Genomic DNA, 23,084 nt, shown 5'->3' on the forward strand with positions numbered 1-23,084 from the left:
CCTCCCCCGAGCCCGGGCCCGCTCGCAGCCCGCCCGCCCCGCGCGGCCTGCACTGCCCGCCGCTGACCCGCCAGGCCCACGCGGGCCGCTCCCGCTCCCTGCCCCGGGCGGGCCCCGGGCCCCTCGCCCTCGCCCGCTCCGCGCACCGTCTCCTTCCCCAGCTCCCCCGGGGTCGGCCCGCGACCCAGGGCGCAGGCAAAGCCCGGGCCCCTCTCCGCGGCGCCTACCTCAGGAGCGTTGGCAGTGGGGCTCCGCGGCGGCTACGGCGGGGGCTGCAGCGGGCGGAACGGAGCGAGCGGCGGGGCCGAGGGCGGGGCGGCGCGGACGGCGGCGGCGCAGACCCGCCCCGACCCAGCGCGCCCGGCCCGCGAGCTCCGCCCCCTGGGCCCTCCCGGGACACCGCCCCGGTCCGGCGCGAGTCCGCTTCCAGCTCCCGAGCCGCGTGCCGACCTTTCAGGCAACCCTCCACCCCCACCCAGGGCCCGCAGCGGATGCTATGCCCACTGGCGTGAGCGGGAACGCGTGATTGCCTGCGCGCGCCCGGGCACAGGGCGGCGGGACGGCGTGGGACTGACGTGCTCTGGGCTGTGTGCGTGCGCGGAGACACGCTTGTCGCCGCCCGCGCCGGCCGTCCCTGCTGGAAATCTCGCCGGGTTGAAGGATTCGGGGAGGGAGGGAGGGGTCTTCCGGTTAGCTAAGCAGTGGCCGAGGTCCTCTGCACCAACGGAAGACACGCGGGGCTCTGGGCCTCCTGCTCGGCCTCAGGGCTGGGAGACAACACCCCCTCCCCCGGGACTTGATGTGGCGGGGGGCGCTGGACCACGGCCTGGCCTGGGTGGACGAAGTGACCCCCAGGTCACCCACCCCTCGCCAGCAGAGCCCGCGCGGGCTGTTAAAGCGGGTTCCGAGCCCCTGAGGGCAGTTACAGCTGTGGTCAGAATAATGGGCTCCAGAGGCGGCGCGGATACAGAGTAGCGCCCACGAATGCCGCTCCTCGGCTCTTGGCTCCCAGCCCCCGACACAATGTTTCAGGCGCCTCCGACCCCGCTTCTTGCCTCTCTAGGCTCGCAGATCCGGATCCCGGCAGGGGCTTGGAACACAGCAAGCCGAGAAAACCCCCGTGCGCCGAGCATGCACTCAAGATGGGCAGACAGTTTAAACCGCTCGCATTTGAGAAATGAAAAAGTAAATCTCGTTTTGCAAGAATGTCCTCTGCTGAGTCCAGTGGCGCGCGGACTAGCTGAGGGCTCCTCGGGCAGCCCTTGACCAGGCAGGGCCTGCCTCCCCTCCCGGCGTGGTTAAAGAGTGCGCAGTTTCCCTACCAGGCCTGCGAGACCCACCCCTAGCGGACTTCGAGAATTAATGAATTCCTAGCCGGGTGAAAATTCTGCACATCCTTCACCTTCAGCCAGCAGACGTTCTCCAAGGCTTGAGGCGTCCAGGGCCCCCCTGGAGGCGGTGCCAGTCTATAGAATCAGGACACTCGCTCACAAGCAGCTGTGGCACAGATTAAAGGAGTAGGCAACTGGGGCGTGGGGAGAGACAATCAGGTCAGGCTGCTGGAAAAAGCGGCGGTTTCAATGCTGGAAGTGGCAAGTGGTGTTACATCGTCCTGGGGTGTTGAGAAAGAAGGCAGCTTAGGCAGGGGGCTGGGGGCGGGGGTGGGGGTGGGGAGAAGAACAGAGCGCCCTGGCCCCTGTAGGGGCTAAGGTCTTACTGAAAATATGAGGAGGAGTTCCTGGACCCCTTGAGGTGCTGGAGAATAGAAGACAGATGCCACAGCTCTCCCCAGGCCCATGATCTGCTCCATGATTGGGGACTCCAGGCTCCCCAACCTGGCCGTCCCCACCTCCACAGCCCACTCCTGGAAGAGGGTCTGACAGAGAAAGCCTCTGAGTCACCCACCAGTGCAGTGAGGCAGAGTTGGGGACAAGAAGACCTCAGGGAGGCAGGCAGGACAGACTGAGAAGATAGGGCTCCAGAAACCTTACCTGAGCTAGGAGCAGCTGCCTGCCAGGGTCAGTAAAGCCCAGGTGTGACGTTTGGATCAAATGTCCAAGGTGCTCCTCCCCCCAGCACCTCCGTGTCAATCCCCCTTCCATGACCTTCAGCCTGGGGAGAATGCCCCATGCTTCTGGGGCTCCTCTAGGTACTACTTTGAGTTTAATCCACCTGAGTGCCCTTTGAGTCACATACTGGCTGTGTGGCCCTGAGCAAGAGGTCTAGTCTCTCAGTTTCAACTTTAGAGGGTCGTTAGTCATGTATGGATGTGAGAGTTGGGGATGACAGAGGATGAGACAGTTGTATGGCATCACCGACTCGATGGACATGAGTTTGAGCAAACTCCGAGAGTTGGTGATGGACAGGGAAGCCTGGTGTGCTGCAGTCCATGGGATCTCAAAGAGTCAGACATGACTGAGTGACTGAACTAACTGTGAGTTTAAAATGGGAGACATAGAAGTAAACATTCAGAAAACTTGTGAAGGGATCAGGCTGGTCACAGAAGCCCTCAGGTCCAAGTGTTGACCCCTCCCCACTGCAGTCCTGTAGAAGAGCTGAGTAAAGGCAGCCTGTCCTAACAGGCTTACCCCACCGCCAAGAGCCACACCGCCAGCCCACCTCCGCTCCTCCTGCCACAGCTGATTGGGTTGGGGATGGGCACCAGGAGCGGCCAATCAGGTCCTCTCTCGCAAACTAAGAAACCCAGATCAAGTCTAAACGTCATCCTTTGGAGGAGTGACCCTCCTCCTCCTCCTTTCAGGTGTTGTTCAGTCACTAAGTCGTGTCCAACTCTTGGCCCCCATGGACTGTAGCCCGCCAGGCTCCTGTGTCCTCCACTGTCTCCTGGAGTTTGCTCAAATTCATGTCCATTGAATCCATGCTGCTATCTAACCATCTCTTCCTCTGTAGCCCCCTTCTCCTCCTGCCTTCAGTCATTCTGAGCTGAGCATCAGGGTCTTTTCCAATGAGTTGGTTCTTCACATCAGGTGGCCAACGTATGGAAACTTCAGCTTCAGCATCAGTCCTTCCAAAGAATATTCAGACTTGATTTCCTTCAAGATTGACTGCTTTGATCTCCTTGAAATCAAAGGGACTCTCAAGGGTCTTCCCCAGCACCACAGTTCAAAAGCATCAATTCGTTGGTGCTCTGCTTTCTTTATGATCCAACTCTCACATCCATACATGACTACTGGAAAAACCATAGCTTTGATTGTACAGATTTCGTCAGCAAAGTGATGTCTCTGCTTTTTAATAGCCACTGAACAACAGCAATAACAACAGAGTGAGAGAAGGTGATGTAACACCAGAAGCAGAGGTCGGCGAGAAAGAGAAGCCAGAAGATGCTACAGGGCTGGCTTTGAAGATGTAAGAAGAGGCCATGAGCCATGTGATGCAGGCTGGAAAAAGCTGGAGAAGCTGGAAAAAGCAAGGAAATGGATTCTTCCCTCAGGACCTCTAAACAGAACCAGCCCTGCTGATACCTTAACTTTAGGCCAGTGAGACTGATTTTAGACTTCTGACCTCTAGAAATGTAAAATAATAAATCTCAATTGTTTTAAGCCTCTAAACCTATGACAGTTTGTTATGATGGCAATAGGAAACTAATGCATGAACCCCTGGAAGACCATATTAAAAATGATTTATTGCAATGCTGTCTTAGCTCAGGCTGCTATATGTAACAGAAGACCAGGTGGCTTAAACAAGACCACAGTTCTAGAGACTGGAAGTCTGACATCGAGGTGTTAGCGTGCCCAGGTTCTTGCTAAGAGCCTTCTGCCTAGTTATGTCCCTGCAGGGTCTTCCTTGGTATGTGGAGGCAGAAAGATCCTGTGTCTCCTGTCCTTTTCATCAGGGCATGAATCCCATTGTGGGGGCCCACTCTGTTGACCTAATCACCTCTCTAAGGCCACTCCTCCCAAGACCTTTCAAATTGGTGATTAGGGTTTCAACAACTGAATTGGCGGGAGGCGGGGGTGGTGGGAGCATGGAGCACAAACATGCCGTCCATAATAAATGACAAGATTCCAAGTGACTTTTCTCTTTTACATTCTCTACTTTCCAACTTTTAAATAACATAGTAAACATATAAAAATCAAACAACAATAAAAAGAGGCAGGGACTCCTGCTATATAAAGCTAATTGCAGTTTGGAGCACAGACCTTCCTATCCTTGTGTGGCCAACCCAGGCCTCTATCCAGGCCGGGCACTGGTACTTGTCAGGCCCCCTACGAGGGACACCAGTGTGTGTGCTTGTGTACATGGGTGTGGGTTGTGGGGGTGGGAGTGGGGGTTGTAAGTTGGATGGACGTGTACTGGAATCCTACCAGAGGCCTCTGAGCTAAGAGAAGCAAGAGTTTCTCCTCTGCTCAGCATGTGCTGGCTCCTTAGAGAGATGAAGAATACCAGGAGAAATTCAGCTAGGGCCCCTTTTTATTGCAAGGGATAGGAAACCCTTTCCCAGACCCCACCAGTGAGTGGACACATCTGCTTTTCCCTAAAGGCAGAAATGGAGCTGCCTCTTCCCCAGCACTTTCATTTACTGAAAGAGGGTCTGGGGTTTGATGAAGAATTTCCAATTTCTTTTTTTTTTTTTTTTTTTTTTGAGAGACGGCTCTGTGTCGGCAACTTAAACCAAGAGTTGCTCTTTTAAAAAAAAAAATTATTTATTTACTTTTGGTTGCACTGGATCTTTGTTACTGTACATGGGCTTTCTCTAGTTGTGATGAGCAGGCTTCTCATTGCAGCGGCTTCTCTTGTTGCAGAGCACAGGCTCCAGAGCGCGAAGGCTCGGTAGTTGTGGTTCACGGCCTTAGTTGCCCCGCAGCATGTGGAATCTTCCTGGACCAGGGATGGAACCTGTGTCCCCTGCATTGGCAGGCAGATTCTTATCCACTGTACCACCAGGGAAGTCCCACAATTTCTACATCCCAGACTCTGCTAACAGGCACAACTTGGTTGCTTTTATTTAAATTGTGGGTGAGGTCAAATGAAGTTTAAATGGTTTTGTATCTGGCACCATCATGGGAGGGCTGCCCAGAGGTGCTGGCTTCCAGGCACTGTCTGTCCAGGCCCGCCTTGCAGGGCAAGTGGTTTACACACTCCACAAGCAGGGGACACGCGGGGCTAAACTCCGCCCACACGCAGCTCACGGAGCCTTGGGTCCTGCCAAGACTGTGTCCACCACAAGGAAAGGCCTGTGTTTTTGCTTCTGGGCAACTTCTCACAATCTGTTTGGATGTGTCAGCTGGCAGCTAAGGCCCAGGTATCCCTCTGCCAGGCATTGTCTGCTGCTTTTTCCCACAGCAGGTGGCTTCTCATCCTCTGGGCCTCAGCTTCAGTGGGGCCTTCTCAGAGCTGCCTTTCCCCACCCACAGTCTAAGGCAGCTTCCTTTCTCCTCTCCATCCTTTCTTGCAGCTCAGCCCTTTTCCCCTCCATAGCACATGAGTGATAGTTGCTCAGTCATGGCTGACTCTTTGCAACCCCATGGACTGTAGCCTGCCAGGCTCCTCTGTTCATGGAATTCTCCAGGCAAGATTACCGGAGTGGGTTCCGTAGCACATAGCACATTTTAAATGACTTAATAGGGGACTTCCCTGGACCTTTGCAGGTCCAGTGGCTAAGACTCCACGCTCCCAATGCAGGGGGCCTGGGTTCAATCCCTGATTGGGAAATTAGATCCTGCGTGCCACAACTAAGATCCTGTGTGCTGCAACTAAGACCCAGTGCAGCCAATTTAAAAAAATAAAAATAAAAATTTAAATTAATTAATAAATGACTTAATAGTTGGTTTGCTCTCTGTTATCTGTCCTCCCCCCTCCCCGACTAGAATGAGTGCCAATCACATTGCAGATGTTCAATAGACGGTGAGTAAATAAATGACTGAATAGATGATGAGACATACGGGGCATAAAGAAAGGGGACTGAATTAGAGTCACTTACCAGCCCTCTTTGCAGGTTGCACACCTTGGGGACAGCTGTTTTCTGTCCTAATGGCTGGACATCTAGGAATCAGGCTCCATGTGTTGAGAATCCTCTGGAAAGAACGGACTCACAGCTGTGGAGTAGGCTGGGACTGCTTAATTTGTCCATGTAGTTTAGCATTTAATCTGCACCCAAGAAAGCTCTGACCTTTGCCCTAGACTGCTGGAAAGAAATCTCAGCCCTTGCAGTGTCATGCCAGATAGGAGTATCTTTATATAGGGCAAGGGTTAGGCCACAGGGTTTATCCTGTGTGATTCAAGGTGGGGACTGGCCAGGCAGGATAAGCTAGCAGTGTGATTGAGGGTGAGGGCTTTGACTCTCACGATATCAGCTCGACGTCCAGAGGGACTGGAGGCTGCTATCAGCTGAGTGGGCAGTCGATTACAGAGCCCCAGTGAATCTCGGGGCGCCAAGGCTTGGGGAGCTTCCCTGGTTGGCAGTGTTCCTTGTGTATTGTCACACATCACCGCTGGAGGAGTTAACCGTGTCCAGGAGTCCACTGGCAGAGGACAGCGGGACGCTCTGTGTTTGCAGCCCTCCTGGACTCTGCCCCATCGTGTTTCTCATCTTTTGGCTAATCTTAATCTGTGTTCTTTCTGTGTGGCCAACTAGGAAGTTTAATGGCCCTCAGTGAGTTCTGCCAAGTCCTTCTAGTGAATTATCAAATGTAAGGACTGTCTTAGAGATCTCAGACTTGCAACTTGCAATTGGTATTAACAGTGGGAATCATTCTGTGGATCATACTCCCTCTAATGTTCCACTGTATGAACCCCTCACCACATACACACACACACACACACACACACACACACACACACACACACTGCCCCGAACCCCCCACCACACACAGACACACACACAGTGCCCTGAACCCTCCACCACATACATACACACACATACACACACACACATATACACACATACAGTGCCCCAAATCCCCCACCACATACACACACAGTGCCCTGAACCCTCCACCACACACATACACACACACATACACACACACACATATACACACACACTGCCCCGAACCACCAAACCCCACCCCCACACACACAGTCTTCTGAACCCCCCAGCACATACACACACACAGTGCCCTGAACCCCACCACATACACACACACACAGCCTTGAACCCCCAAACCCCACCCCTGACACACACAGTGTTCTAACCCCCCAGCACATACACACCCACAGTGCCCTGAACCCCACCATTACATACACACATACACACACACACACACACACACATGCCACCACCACATACACACACACACAGTGTTCTGAACCCCCCACCACATATACACACACGTATTCACACACAGTTCCCTGAACCCCACCACCACATACAGACACACACACAGTGCCCTGAACGCTCCACCACATACACACATACATGCACACACACACACAGTACTCTGAACCCCACCACCACACACACACAAACACACACACACATACACACAGTGCCCTGAACCCCTCCACCACATGCATGCATGCACACACACACACACTGCCCTGAACCTCACCATGTACACACACATAGAGTACCCTGAACCCCCCCCACATGCATGCACACACACACACCTGCACACACAGGCACACACACACACACACACTGCCCAAGAACTGGCCTCTCCTGGTTTCTCCTGGCTGACTGTGGTCTGCTGTCAGACCAGGTGTCTGCCCTGGTTGGGACCACTCCACCTGCTGGTTCTTATTCCCCAAGGCTTCCTCCAGGAGCTGGACAGTAGCTGCTTCCTCTACTCCTCTTTCCCAGCTGCTGGGAAGAACTTTCTTTCCCGTGTAGGCAGTGACAGGAAGACAAGTCAGCAGCCAAACCAGCTCGAAGCCCAAGTGTCCCTGCCGTTGTCCCCTCCCCAGTCTCTCCTGTCCCCTGCTCTGTGACTACTCTAGTCTGTGCTGGAGGGGAGACTGTGGAGGACGGGCTGACCAGCAAGGGTTTTCTCTGGAAATGCCTGAGCTTTCCTAAAACTTGTTAGGACCCTCCTTCCTCCACTGCCCACCAGCTCCCCCAGCGACCCAGCAGGGGTCGACCCAGCAGGCAGTGTGGTCCCAACCAGGGCAGACACCAGGGCAGAGCCACAAAGTTCCAGCCACAGTCAGCACAGCCGAAGACAGCAGCTTCCGATGCCTCACGAAGTTTTGAAGTTTCAGGTTCAAATCTAAACTTAGCATCCTTGCCACCCTGGCATTATAAAACCAGCTCTTCTATGAGTCTTACATAAGAAGATAAGTCCCTTTATTCCCTCCCTAACTGCTCCCCAGCTCCTCCTCACCTCTGGGGAAATCCTTGCTTCCCCTTAACTGTGCTAACCCTCCACCCCCACCCAAGGAGCTCACCCCTCCTTTCCCTAAGCCCCAAACACAAAACTCATTATTCCACCCACAGCAAATCTGAAGGAGAGAACCAACTTTGGCTTCCTCCCTGCCTGGTGTGGTTTCAGCATCATCCTACCCAACCACAGAGGACTGGACGTCATGACCTCCTCATGACCCTGAGCCTCAGCCTCACTCAGCAGAAGGTAAGGAAACACACTTTGTTTTCCAGAGGTTATGGAATGGACAGCTTATTCACAAAGCCTTTCAGGGAAAATAAATAAATCAAGTTACCAATCCCTTAAAAGACACACAGGTGGCCTAAGGGAAAAACCAGCCCAAGAAAATCCAAACTTAGTACACAGAAATGGAAAAGTGATGCTTCTGAAAATGAAGTGCACATGAGAGTCACCTGGAGGGCTGGTGGAATGTGCAGGTGGCTGGGCCTCCCCCTTAAGCTTCTTTGTTAATATTTCTGGGGTGGGGAAAGCACCTGCATTTTTCACAAGCACCCCGAGTGATCCTGGAACAGCAGCCTCAGAGAATGGCTGTGACCTTACGTAATTTCACAGGAAGAAATTCAGGGTGTGGCTGCTCTGAACACCAGTTCCCTGAGGACTGGTGTTAAATAACCAGTGTAAATTAAATAAAATCAATTCAGAACATTTTTTAATACCCCTCTTCATCAAGATCTGTGTGTTATAAGGAGGGATGACTGTCTAGGAAGATGCTTTACTTTTTGCCCTCGTCCTGTCCCTCTCACTCATTCATTCAGCCAATATTGACTGTAAGTTGCTATTTTCCAGACACTGGCCTAAAATCTAGGGATCTGGGTTTCCCTGGTGGCTCAGTGGTAAAGAATCCGCCTGCCAATGCAGGAAATACAGGTTCAACCCCTGGTCCAGGAAGATTCCACATGCCATGGAGCAACTAATCCCATGCACCACAACTACTGAGCCTGTGCTCTAGAGCCCGGGAGCCCAAACTGTTGAGCCCATGTCCACAACTACTGAAGCCTGTGCGCCTAGAGCTTGTGCTCCACCGTAAGAGAAGACACCACAGTGAGAAATCCATGCTCCGCGACTAGAGTAGTCCCCACTTGCTGCAACTAGAGAAAAGCCCGCACAGCAGCTAAGACCCAGCACAGTTTGTAGCCTGGTCCCCTGCAAATAAGAAGCACAACTACCCTGCTGGAGAGAGAGGCCCAGCTGCCTTCCCACCCCCACTGTCATCCCCGGTAACCATCTAGAACACTCCAGCTCTGCCAAGCTCCCAGCTAAATGCAACCACAAGCATGGCCCCAGGCAACACCAAATGGAACAGAGGAACCTCCTAGCTGAGCCACTGCACTGGTGCAGGCTTCGGATGAGTGTGGCCCAGACAATGGTGAGAACAGCAGTGAAGGTGGGGAAGGTGGAGAAGGTAGATGAGTCTGTAGGGCTCAGTGATGGAGGTGATCCTTCTGGCTGTGTATCGAGGGGCTGATGCTGTCCGTACTGAGCTGGGAGCTCTGAGAAGGGTCAGGTATAGAAAAGACAGCGAATTTGGGTTTGGCTATTGGAGGCACCAATCAGCATGGGGGAAGGAGAATCTGAGAAGAGGAGAGAACAATCAATAAAGTTGACCTGATTTTTTTTTTTAACAAGTACATCATTAAATATTTCACCAAAATAATAGGAAAATGTCCCATTCCCCCTGACTTCCCTGGTTGCCCCACACCCTGGCTGGCCTCGTTTGGGGCTTCCCTGGCCCAGCCTTGGGCTTCCCTGGTGGCTCAGAGGGTAAAGCATCTGCCTGCAATGCAGGAAGGAGACCCAGGTTTGATCCCTGGGTCGGGAAGATCCCCTGGAGAAGGAAATGGCAACCCACTCCAGTATTCTTGCCTGGAGAATCCCATGGACAGAGGAGCCTGACAGGCTACAGTCCGTGGGGTTGCAAAGAGTCAGACACGACTGAGCCACTTCACTTCACTTTGGCCCAGCCTTAGGGAGAGGTCCTGAACTGGAGCCCCACGGAGCCCACCTGAAGGCAAGCTGCTTCCCTGTGTTCCAGGGCTGGTTGAGCCAAGAGTGCACTCCCAGCCACCCACCAACAGGTGGCAGCACATGTCGTGCCCGTCGCCAAGAGGCCTCTGAACAACAAATTCTAAGAAGCTTTTCCTGTGAGACAGGTGAGACAGGCATCAGTCTCCCGCATTTACACTGGCAGCTCATCTTCAAAGATTTCAGGCCACTAGGGTGCTGGGCTGGTTTTCTCATCCAGCTCCAAGGGCAACCTCCAGGGAGCACCTGGCACCATCCGGAGAGACATTAAATTGTCACCACAGGGGAGCATGTGCTTCAGGTGGATACTGGAGAGAGGCCAAGGCCGCTGCCAAGCATCTTACACAGGACAGCCCCCACAGCGGGAGTTATCTAGCCCAAAGGAGCAACAGTGCCGAAGCTGAGAAAACCAGTTTAATCAGATTCTCAAGAGTGGGTGCCCCAGGAGGTCTCGGACATCCACAGACCAGGGGCCACTGGACTAGGCTGACTCCCAGCCTCCCCTCCCCCAGCAGCCATGAGAGGTCTCTGTTGCCTCCCTCACCTGCAGTCTCCTCTCCTCACAGACCTCACCTCTTTCACGCCTCACTCGACAGTTCCTGATCCACAAGCATGTCTTAGGCACTGTGTTGGCCCTGGAGAGACCGCAGGGGACGAAAGCTCCCTGCCTTTTACACAGAGCTCAGAGGCTGCAGGGAGAGACAGCATATTTTCAAATGTAACGAGTGCTATGTGGACACAGACAAGGCACTGAGATACCAAAAACTAGAGAGTCTTTAACCAAGGGGCTTTAACCAGCTTTAACCAAGAAGACTGGAAAGGCCTCTGAAAGGTGACATTTGAGGTCTGAAGAAGGAACGACCCTCTTTTATTGAAATGACAATAAAAGTAATACTAACACGCATTTCTTTGCATTACTCACCATCTGTCCCCACCCTCTTACCATAACTGCAGCTATGTTCATGTTTGTATAATAAATTCATCTCCAGACCTTGACCCTGGACTGCTATAGCATTTCAGCCATCCCTCAAGTATACATATATAGTGTCATAAGTTTTTCTTCCTTGTTGCTGTGTAGTTTGGTATCGGTCATTTGTAACAGCATTCAATGTTTCAGTGTGGGGAGAGTTTTCTAAATGGTTCCCCATTTGTTGCTCATTCATCCTGTGGGAAAAGGCCTCCTAGTAATCTAATAAGAGTTTCTGGAATCATGGTCAGCTCACCAATCTCACCAGCCTGGAGTTGCCCTCCCCCTCTCCTCTGCTGTGAGTGTCCACTGAGGTAGGTGGGATGCCCAACATCTTATGGTGGGACAGGACCTTGAGATGGGCAAATGGGACCTCACATCAGGGGTCAAGAGGGAACCTTGATAAAGTATGGATTCCTGGGCTCTTCCCCCTTTGCCCAATCTGGATCTCAAGTATAGGTCAGTGTAGAGGGTTTAAAAGGGTTTCCCCTTTTAAACTCAGTCGGTAAAGAATCTGCCTACAATGCAGGAGAACTGACCCGGGTTTGATCCCTGGGTAGGGAAGATCCCCTGGAGAAGGGAATGTCTACCCACTCCAGGATGCTTGCCTGGAGAATTCCATGGACAGAGGAGCCTGGTGGGCTAAAGTCCATAGGATGACAAACAGTCAGACATGACTGAGTGACTAACACTTTCCCTTTTTTTTCACTTCAGAGGATTTAAAATATGTCCACTTATTCTTTCACAGTCCTTCCTTCAAAAGATGAATCCTAGTTCTCCTCTCCTTGAATGTGGACCAGAGGATTTAGTGACTTGCTTCTCATGAAAAGAAAAAGCAGTAGAAGTGATACCATATGGCTTCCAAGGCAGCTCAGAAAAGACCTCAGAGCTTCTGCCCTGCTTTCCCTAGTATCGCTCACTCTGGGAGAAGATGGCTGTGTTATAAGGACACTCAAGTAGCCCTGAAAGAGGCCCACATTGGGAGGAACTGAGTCCTCCTGCTTACAACTGTTCTCTTTTGTCTGGGACAGTCCTAGAATTAACTCACACTAAAACCCCACATCCCAGGAAACTGCTTAGACCTGGGCAATGAGTCCAGTCACCCCAACAGGCAGCACCACCTTTCCAGCCAGTCCTCCAGCCGCAGGCCTGCCACTGAGCCCTGATCAATATTTCACTGCAACTTCATGAAAGATTCTGAGCCTGTTTACACGGCTGAGTCACTCTTTAACTCCTGACCTCCAGAAATTATGCAAGATAATAAAGGTTATTATGTCCCAATGTACTGACTGTTGTTTCAAGTCACTACATTGGGACCAACTTATTAAAGAGCAATAGATGAGTAATATACTCAGGACTCTCTATTTCATGACACCCCTGGGTGACATGAGCTATGAATCAGCATGAGTGAACCATGGATCTGGTCTTATTCCCTAAAGCAGCACTTTCCAATAGATCTTTCTACAAGATGAAACAGCGGTGCATCTGTGCTGTCCAATGTGATAGTCACTAGTCAGCTGTAGCTACTGAGCTTAGAAATGTGAACTGAATTTTTAAATTCTAATGAATTCAACTTTAAAGATTACACATATATAATTTAACTTATATAACATTCTCAAAATGACAAAATTATGGATTGGAAAGCAGGTTAGTAGTTACCAGGGGTTAGGGATGGTGGGGGAAAGAGTGATGGGTGTGACTATAAAATGGAAACTTGTGAGAGATTTTCATAGCCATGGAGTAGTTTGGGTCTTTTTTTTTTTTTTTTTTTTTTTGCCTGCGCCAGGCCAGTTCTTGGTGGTTTAGTCACTAAGTCATGTCCAAGTCTTGCAACCCCATGGACTATAGCCTGCCAGGCTCCTCAGTCTATAGGATTTTCCAGGCAAGATTACTGGAGTAGATTGCCATTTCATGCTCCAGGGGATCTTCCTGACCCAGGGATTGAACCCAGGTCTCCTGCACTGCAGGCAGTTTCTTTACCAACTGAACTACCAGGGAAGCCCTTAGCTGTGGCATTTTAGTTGCCTCATGTGGGATCTAGATCCCCAACCAGGACCTGGGTCTCCTGCACTGGGAGTGTAGGGTCTTAGCCACTGGACCACCAGGGAAGTCAAAGCCATGGAGTAGTTCTGTATCTTGATTGTGGCAGTGGTTACATAAAGCTACACATGTGAGAAAATGATATAGAACTATACACACATTGTACCATCAGTTTCCTGGTCTTGATATTGTACTACAGTAATGTTAGATGGAACCATTGAAAGAAACTGGGTGAAGGGTACATGAGACCTCTGCAGTGTTTTTGTAACTTCCTGCAAATCTATAATTATTTCAGAATAAAAAGTTTAAGTTTTTTTAAACTTATATGAGATAAGCATAAAGCATTAAATAGCACAGGTAGCTAGTGCCTAACATGTTGGACAGTGAGGCCCTAAACAATGCACAGATCCTCCTGGAATATCTTCTAGTCATTCGGCCTCTGTTCAGAACTTCCTGGTGACAGGGAACTCACAGCCTCTCAAGGTCTGTTTGGTGGCTCTAATAAGAAGAAAATTCAGGCCAGCAGGTTTTGGGGTAGAAAAGTTTTCTCCTCACCGCTCCATTTGTGCTAGAATCATGAATTAAGCCCAGATTTTCTAGAACAAGTTCTCACCCCTAGGGAGCCCAGGGGACCCCACAGGAAAACTGCCCTCGTCACCCACCACTTTCCTTACTATCACTTGTCACTCATGATATGGACCACAAGGACCTCACACTGTGTCCCAAGGCAGCCCTGGATGACCACCTTGTCAGATTTAGAAGCAGCCATTACTGACCATTCCAGTTGATTAAGACAGAACTAAACCCAGGTATAGGATCTTCACTTTTAGACAGCGAAGAACCTCAAAAACCTTCTGGTCTTATACTTGCCTTTTATAGATGGGAAAATGAAGACTTGGAATAAATGTGTAAGGATCAAATCCACTTAGTTCAAGGAAGCATGTATTACCTGTAGTAGACTGAATAGCGCTACATGCTAGCTTTGAAGATTGGAGAAAGAGGCCGTGAACCAAAGGATGCAGGTCTAAAGGCTGGAACAAGCAAGGAGACAGACTCTCTCCTAGAAACTTGGAGGGAACATGACCTTGACAATACATTGATTTGGGCTCAGCGAAATCATTTCCAATATTTGGCCTCTAGAACTTTACTGCAGTCCATGGGATAGCAGAGTTAGACACGACTGAGCAACTGAACTAAACTGAACACTGTAAGACAGTAAATTCATGCTGCTTTAAGCCACGACATGGGCTTCTCGGATAGCTAAGCTGGTAAAGAATCTGCCTGTAACTCAGGAGACCCCAATTCAATTACTGGGTCAGAAAGATCCCCTGGAGAAGGGATAGGCTACCCATTCCAGTATTCTTGGGCTTGCCTGGTGGTTCAGATGGTATAGAATCCTCCCGCAATGTGGCAGACCTAGGTTCTATCCCTGGGTTGGGAAGATCACCTGGAGAAGGGAAAGGCTACCCAATCCAGTATTCTGGCCTGGAGAATTCCAGGGACTGTATAGTCCATGGGGTTGCAAAGGGTTGGACACAACTGAGAGAATTTCACAAGCCACAAAATGATGGCAACTTGTTACAGCAACATTAGGAAACTAATATATTGTCTAACAAAACTACATGTGTACTTTCCTTCTGACCCAGCAACCCATTTCTAGGAATTTACTCTGAAGCTACACCTCCAATGCGAAATATGCACGTACACGATTATATGATGCAGAATTGTTTGTAACTGCAAAATACTGGAAACCACTAAGTGTTCATGCATAGGAAAGTGGTTGAATAAACTCTGATGTGACCACTTGACAGAATAGTATGCAGCTATAAACAAAAATGAGGAAATTAGTACAAATTGATTCCCAAAAGATACTAAGCAACAAAAAAAAAGGCAAAAGTGTATCTATGGTATGATACTTTTTCATGGAAGACAAAAAGGAGTATAAAAAAATATATGTATATCTGCTCATTCTGGAAAAAAAAAATGAGGAAGCAGAAACTAATTATCAATCAAGTTGCTTACCTACAAGGGAAGATGGGAAAGGATAGTAAGGAGGAGGGAAGGGGAATGGATAGAAGTCATGATGAGGGACTGCTCTCTCTCTGAGTTTATCTTTTTGTACAGTTCTGCATCTTAAAACCACGACAATATTTCTTATACCAAAAAAATTAACAAAAATCAACCAGAGAGTCAGTTAACAGCCCTCCAGGTAATGCAAGACATGTCTATGTTGACTTGTGAATATTATCACTGAGACAAAGCATAAAATGAACAAATGCCCATAGAAAACCTGTGGCCCTCAGCAAAATGTCAACAGACACTGATGTAAAGGCTCAGTCACAGACACATTCTTTATTTGCCACATTTTCCATGGTTCTGGTCATGACTCGCTGATCTGCCTGCCTCTGAATTTTCAGAGCACTGGAGCGAGTCCACACAAGGGAAGTGAAGCATGTTCTTCAGAAAGTGTCTGGAATTTCTCCCCACACCCTTCCCAGCTGATGGGCTGAGGACCAGGGAAACAAGCTATTGGTGCTACAGTGATATCCAACCGCAGCTTCACATTGGTATCACCTAGAGAGCCCTACAAAACCCCAATGCCAGCCCCAACCCCTAGAGATGACGATTTAATTGGTCTGGGTGACCAGTACTTTGAAAAGCTCTCTCTCTCTGGTGATCTACCACGCAGCCAGGGCTGAGAACCTTCTACAGCCTGGTGGAGAGCCGGTTGCTATTAGAGAATTGGCCACCAGATGGCGATAGAATCAGGCCAAAAGGGGCTGCTGAGTCGCCGGGAGGAGACTCAGGGATTAAGTCCTAGGGATTAAGGTACTAGCCTCCAGTCACTGCTGCTGCTGCTCAGTCGCTTCAGTCGTGTCCGACCCTGTGCGACCCCACAGACGGCAGCCCACCAGGCTCCCCCGTCCCTGGGATTCTCCAGGCAAGAACACTGGAATGGGTCGCCATTTCCTTCTCCAATGCATTAAAGTGAAAAGTGAAAGTGAAGTCGTTCAGTTGTGTCCAACTCCTAGCAACCCCATGGACTGCAGCCCACCAGGCTCCTCCATCCATGGGATTTTCCAGGCAAGAGCACTGGAGTGGGCCGCCATTGCCTTCTCCAAGCCTCCAGCCACTAGAGATGTGTGTTTTTTTTTTTTTTTCTTCACCCTAAGAGTGTGGGGTGTCTGCCCAGAGACATTTCCCCAAATTTTTCAGATTGCTTCTGGTTGGACCCCACGTGGACCTTAGTGGGCTGCAGGGGATCCCAAAAAGAGCGCCCCTGTCACACACATACAAAGCCAATTCCCCCAGACCTGTGATCTGGTCAACTAAGAAAACAAGGCGTGCCAGCGCACCTCCTGTAGGTGGGGAGCTCCAGGAACACTGAAATAGGTCCCTCCTGGGACCAGGTGTGGGGCCTTAGTTCCTGGGGTCCACGAGAAAGTTACCTCCCCTTTGATGACCAAGAGAGAACCCTCTGAGCAGACAGTGCTCATGCCTTAAGAGAAGTCACTACCTCTCTACCTCCAAATGCCCTTTAGAGAAAAACCCAGTTACCCAATAGTGTCTACTCCAAAAATAATAAAGAGGGGACTCCAGGGAGGCATTTCTCTCTGAATTACCTTTATTTCCTCCGAGTGCAACGTGGAGCCCAATGCCAGTTTCACCAGGGAGGACATGAAAGCTCACAGAGGGGCAGGCCTTGCCTGACACCACACAGCAAGGGGCCTCAGAGGCACACCTCACACCCAGGCCTCCTGCCGTCTACGCGGGGCCCTTCCTGGCCCCACGAGGAGTCCCCAGCTCCAAGCATCCCCATTGGTGATTGGAAACCCCATGGAAGCAGGGCCCACACGGGGTGGGCTGGCCAGCCCGCCCTGGGAGGGAGTGAGGCGCCACCCGGGGCCCCCATCCTGCCCTCCCCAGACACTCTCATGCTTCCCTGACCAGCCTGGCCACCCTCGAAGCTCCTGAGGTGACCCATTTCCCTCAGCTTCAAAACAAACCAAAATGCAGACCAACATCCTTTGTTTGTTTTGGGGGATCAGAGAAAGGGGAAAGCAGTTCTGTGGGTTTGCACTTAAAAACAAAACTGCTCTGAGCTGCCCGAGCAGAAACCAAACCAAAGGTGAATTCAGAGGCCAAAAACCCTCGTGGAAGTGCTGCCTCCGAATGAGTCAAGGGAGGGCGTGGCGGGCTCAGAGACAAGGCTACCCACCGACCCGGCACCAGTGACCCAGGTCGGACAGCCATCACCACGGCGTAAGGCGGCAGCCACCCCTCCCGATCACCCTGGGCAGTGTGGACTTGGCAGGGGACCAGGCCCTGGGGGGTTGGGCCTCCTCAGCAAGGACTGGTGAGAAGACGGGGGGCAGCAATGGACGCCGAGTCAGTGACTCTGAATCTTACAACCCACTCCCGTCTCAGCAGCCCACAGTCCCACAGGCCACGCTGAGGAACCAGGAAGGTGAACATGCCCGGGGTCCAGCCATGGGAGCACCGGGTCAGCAGGTGAGACCCCCTCAGCACTGGTGCCAGCAGGGAGCGTCTGGCCAGGCCCTGATTCATCTGCCTGCACGACTTGTATTTCCCCCGTATTTTGACCTCCAGGAGGGAGCTCACAGAGGGCAGAATCCAGGATGTTCCGAGAGACTGGGGACTCGCCATCTTGACACCCAGGACATGTGGGCTCCAGGAGCCATGCTGGCTAGGGACCCTGTCTGGGCCGTGTCCTGAGTTTACATGAGGAAACAGGAGCAACTGAAGCCAGGCCTGCAGAGGCCCAGCTGGTGCTACTGGATCTCGTCAACAGCCTCAGTGAACACCCATGAGCCTGCTGTGAGAGGTAGGAGGAGGACTGTGGTCAGCAACTAAGGGTCAGGAGGACTGTGGTCAGCGACTAAGGGTCAGTTGGCCTGGCAGACTGGTATCATCAATAATGCAAGTCCGGGACTTCCCAGGCAATCCAGTGGTTAAAGATTTTGCCTTCCAAGATAGGGGGTTTGGGTTCGATCCCTGGTCAGTCGGGGAGCTAAGATTCCACATGTTTCATGACCAAAAAATCAAAACATAAAACAGAAACAATATTGTAACAAATTCAATAGACTTTTTTAGTATATGTGCTGCTGAAGCGAGCACACAATAGACTTTTTTAAAATAATTTTTAAAAAAATAATGACTATCCTAGGATGGCCAGAGATGCTCCCAACTAAGTGAGAATTCCTCACTTATCCTAAAATTTCAAATACATGGTCTCATTTGAGCCTCATGAGGTCAAATGGGACAGCTGGGATTCAGAGAGGCAAAGCAATTTACTAAAGGTCACACAGCAAGTCTGTACCTGGTCAGCGTGGGTTATCCCCCTCCCAGGATTTAACCTGCCTGGAGCAGGATTCTAGGCTGTGGGGGTTCCTCTTCTTCTCCCCAGTTATTTGGGTCTAGGATGGCTTGAGTAGACTTTGTATTGACTGCCTCGATTTTCTTAGGCTATGACCATTTTTGGTTCTTTGGCAACAACTTAAGCACCTGACTCTTAATCCTCCCTCCACCCTTGACAAGTCGGTGCCTTCATCAGCCTATTTCACAGATGAGGAAGCTGACACTCATCAACTAGCCCAAGGTCACCCAGCTGGTCAATGACAGCCTGGACTCAAAGCCAGCCTTTTCCCCATCCCAAGCAGGCTCTTTTCTGTTCAGTACCCTGCCTTCCTGCCCTGTCTCTTAAAATATCAGATCAACATTGAGAAGGCCCTAATGTTGGGCTTTCTCCAGGATCCCAGGTGGGTTATGATTCAAGGCCTAACCTGTAGGGGCTCATCTCCCCTTGGAGGGAGGTGGTCTCAGACATCTGTGGGGGTCCTAGTCCCTCCCCATGCCCAACTCTAGCTCCCGTGGTGTGCAGGTGTGTGTACCCACCAACGGCAGCCAGCATCTGGCTACCCACCAACTATCAATGGGAAATCTTCCCCCTCCTTCCTGCCTAGTCTTCCTCAGCTGCTGGGCCCAACAAGTTGATTCATGAAAACTTCCAAGGCCCCACTAAGCTAGCTGGCATCTCAACTGTCTCCACAAAACAGAGGTTCCTCTTCCTTAAGTAGAGGAGTTCAACAACACGTGTGAATTTCAACAACATATGTGTGTGCACATGAGTAGTAAGGACAGACCACCCAATGGCCTCATTATCCAAAGAAATTACAGATAACACCTTGGTTTATGTTTCTCTCGTCTTTTTTTTCTCCTGGGCATCTTTTATTTTTTAACATGTCTGTGTTCATGTTGCATGCCTACCTTCTTATTTCTCTTTATTTAGCATTAATTTATTTACTTCTATAGCTCCAGTAGGCAGTGCAGTATTTGGCACAAATAGGACCTTAATAAATATTTGCTGAATTAAGGTGCATGTGTACACATTGCTATATGTGTGTGTGTGTGCACATTCCTCCCTGGGTGTGTGTTGGTGTGCTCACTTGCATGTAGGTACCTAAGTGTGTGTCCTGGTACAGAGATGACGGTGTGGTTTGCTGAGCTGTGTGTCTGTGTCACTGTATCACTCATTCAACAAACAACTCTTGACCACCTGCTCCGTGAGAGTCGCTGTGCCCGTGCTGGGAACACAGCAGAGAACCGGGCCAAATAGAAAGCAGAGCGCTCTTTACAGGTGCGCTCAACCCAGGCCCTTCTGGGGAGCGAGGCCAGAGCAAGGGCTCTAGTTATACATGGGAGCCAGAGGGCAGTATTGACCTTTGAGGGGCTGGTCTCAAGGCAAGGGCCCAGCAACCCCCAACAAGGCCCGCCCTGCAAAGCCTCCCTCACTCTTTTCCTCCCAGCCCTCATCACAGGGCACCCCCCAGTGGGAACAAGAGGCAAAGCAACAGATCCTTCCATGAGGAAATGCAGCCAGGGATCAAGAAGCCCAAAGAAAACCTACAAAATCAGTCCGAATAACTCCAGGCCCCACTGGCTGAGACTTGGCCGCCTGTGGAGAAAGTGCAGTGTGTTGGCCCCCCCTGGCCACTCTGAGGCTTGTTTACAGGGGCACGGCTGAGACCCTGTGTATCTGTTTCCTGTTGCCACTGTAACAAATTACCACAACCTTAATGACTCAAAACAACACAAATATTATTATCTTACAGCTCTGGAGGTCAGAAGTCCACACATCAGTGTGTCCCTATGCCTGCATTCCTTCAGGAGGATCTAGGAAAGAATCATTTTCTTGCCTTCTTCAGCTTTTAGCAGCAGTCAGCTTTCCTTGGCTCTTGAACTCACCCAGCGCCTGGGGCGTACCAGCTCTTAACCTCCCTCATCTCTGCTCTGGTGTGTCCCCTCTTCCCACGGACTCTCCTGTCTTCTGCTTGAAGAAGCCTTCTGACTACTTTGGCCCCACTGGGATATCCAGGCCCATCTCAAGATCTTTAACTCAGCACATCTGCCAAGTCCCGTTTGCCATGTAAGGGAATGTAGTCACAGGTTCTGGGGACTAGGACCCATACATTTTAGGCAGGTGGTAAACACTGTTCTGCCTACCATGCTCAGAAATGAAAGAACTTACCCAAGGTCTGAAGAGTTTGGCGAAGGTCAGAACTCAGGCTGCGGGGCCCCAGTTCTATGTCCAAACCTAAGCCAGTCTCCTTAAAGATTCTGTGCTGACTGGTCCATCACACCTGGTTTGCTTTTCATGCCAGTTCCACCACCTAGTAAAGGGGTGACCTTGGACATGTAGCTTAATGTCTCAGCACCTCAGTCTTCCTATCTGTGAAGTGGGATGATGAGGAGAGCCACCACGAAGACTCATTGACTTTGCAATGAGCCTGTGTCCTGACTGCACTGTCCCAGTCCTGGCAGTGATCCCAACTGCCCCACCCTCTACTCATCCTATTTAGAAATGCATGGAGTGAGGGCCAGAAGAAGGAAGGAGGAATGCATGCACCCAGCAGGACTGGTAACCAAAGAAGTGCCCTTGACCCCTGGAGCCCTTCTTCTGCCCCTCCCCAGAGCAGTGGGGTGGCCACTTTCTTGGCATCTCCCCGGGGAAGGAAGCCTTTGATACCTAACTGGGTCTCAGAAAGGGAACAAAGGGATGCTTTTTGCATGAAAAGCCACCTGCTGGAGCAGGGAAGAAACCCTGATTCATAGAGCTGGATGTTTCATGACTGCAGACGCAGGAAAGAAGCCCACCGGTCTGCCAGCCCGGGTGGGTTGCCCACACAGAGGCACCAGAGATTCGCTAAGTGTCCCACAGCTGGGGGGGAGGGTGACATCAGAGGAGCTGCCAAGTTCTCTCCAAACAGAAGTTTAGGATGGGGTAAGGAGAGGTTCCCAGGAGACTGGGAAGGCTTCCAGTGCAGGGGGTGGAGCCAGGCCTCCAAGGACCATTCCTGTTGGAGAAAGAAAAGACGCTCTCCTGCCCATTTCCAGGCCACAGCCCCACAGCAGGGAACTCCATGACTGAAAAGACTTCAGGACCTCCCAGGCCACTGTCCTGAGGCTGCCTCCTCACTGTCTTGTGACCAAAAGTACTGAATATTTCCTTAGTTCATGGTGTGATGCTGGCCCTTAAAAGGCTAATCAGGACCTTTAATTATGCAAGCATGGTCAGAAAAAGTCATGTGACTGCTTTCATTTTCATTGAGGGGCAGGGAAGAATATATCTGAATAATTTTTACTTATTGTTTGAAAAATGTATTCATTTTGTATAGGTAATATATCACATGATTTAAAATAAAAATGATATGAATAGTGTACGGCCCCTATGAAGAACAACATGGATTTCCTTAAAAAACTAAAAATAGAGTTACCATATGATCTGGCAATCCCAATCCTGAACATATATCCAGAAAAGACCATGGAAAATAGCCAAGACGTGGAAGCAAGCTAAATGTTCATTGACAGATGAATGGATAAAGAAGATGTGGTACATATATACAGTGGAATATTGCCCAGCTGTAAAAAGAATGAAATAATGCCATTTGCAGCCATATGGTTGGACCTAGAGATTATCCTAGTAAGTGAGGTAAAGCCAGGCAGAGAAAGACCAATATCAAATGATATCTCTTATATGTGAAGTCTAAAAAGAATGATACAAATAAACTTATTGCCAAAACAGGAACAGACTCACAGACATAGAAAACAAACTTTAGGTTACCAAAGGGGAAAAGGGGTGAGAGAAATAAACTAGGAGCTTGGGATCGACAGATAGGCAGCACCATATGTAAAGCAGATTAACAGTGAGGTCCTACTAGGTATAGGACTGGGAACTATATTCAGTATCTTGTAATAACCTATAATGGAAAAGCACCTGAAAAAATATATGTATAAATGTATAACTGAATCACTTTGCTGAATACGAGAGACTAACACAACATCGTAAATCAACTATATGTCAATAAATAAATGATATGAATAGTGTAAAAAAAAATGGCTAATCAGTGCGCTCCATCATTTTTCTCTGACTTTTTAAAAACATAGGAACTTTGTCACTACTCATAAGAGAAATTCATACTCATTAAAGAAAAATGGGTAGCAAGGACAGACCACCAAATGGCCTCACTATCCAAAGAAATTACAGCTAACACCTTGGTTTATTTTTCTTTCATCTGTTTTTTCCTCCCGGGCATCTTTTATTTTTTAACATGTCTATGTTCATGCTGCATGCCTTCCTTCTGACTTCTCTTCATTTAGCATTAATTTATTTAATAGCTGGAGCTATGGCTCCA

General features: G+C 50.2%; 1 protein-coding gene across 3 annotated transcripts in view; it reads right to left on the reverse strand.

Annotated features, from left to right (window-relative positions):
- Window positions 1–5,996, reverse strand: part of VDAC1 (voltage dependent anion channel 1) — a 30,436-nt gene extending 24,440 nt beyond the window's left edge. Inside the window, exon 1 of one of the 3 annotated variants that reach the window (XM_061151306.1) lies at window positions 5,942–5,996. The gene's annotated coding sequence lies outside the window, so the exon portion shown is untranslated. Of the gene's footprint in view, window positions 1–227; window positions 324–5,941 lie in introns of those variants that run through there. The other 2 variants (XM_061151304.1, XM_061151305.1) reach the window with 2 other exon arrangements.
- Window positions 5,997–23,084: the final 17,088 nt, after the last annotated feature.

The sequence above is a fragment of the Dama dama genome, chromosome 9 (assembly GCF_033118175.1).
Source record: "Dama dama isolate Ldn47 chromosome 9, ASM3311817v1, whole genome shotgun sequence".
In the NCBI taxonomy this organism is placed as follows: Eukaryota; Metazoa; Chordata; class Mammalia; order Artiodactyla; family Cervidae; genus Dama; species Dama dama.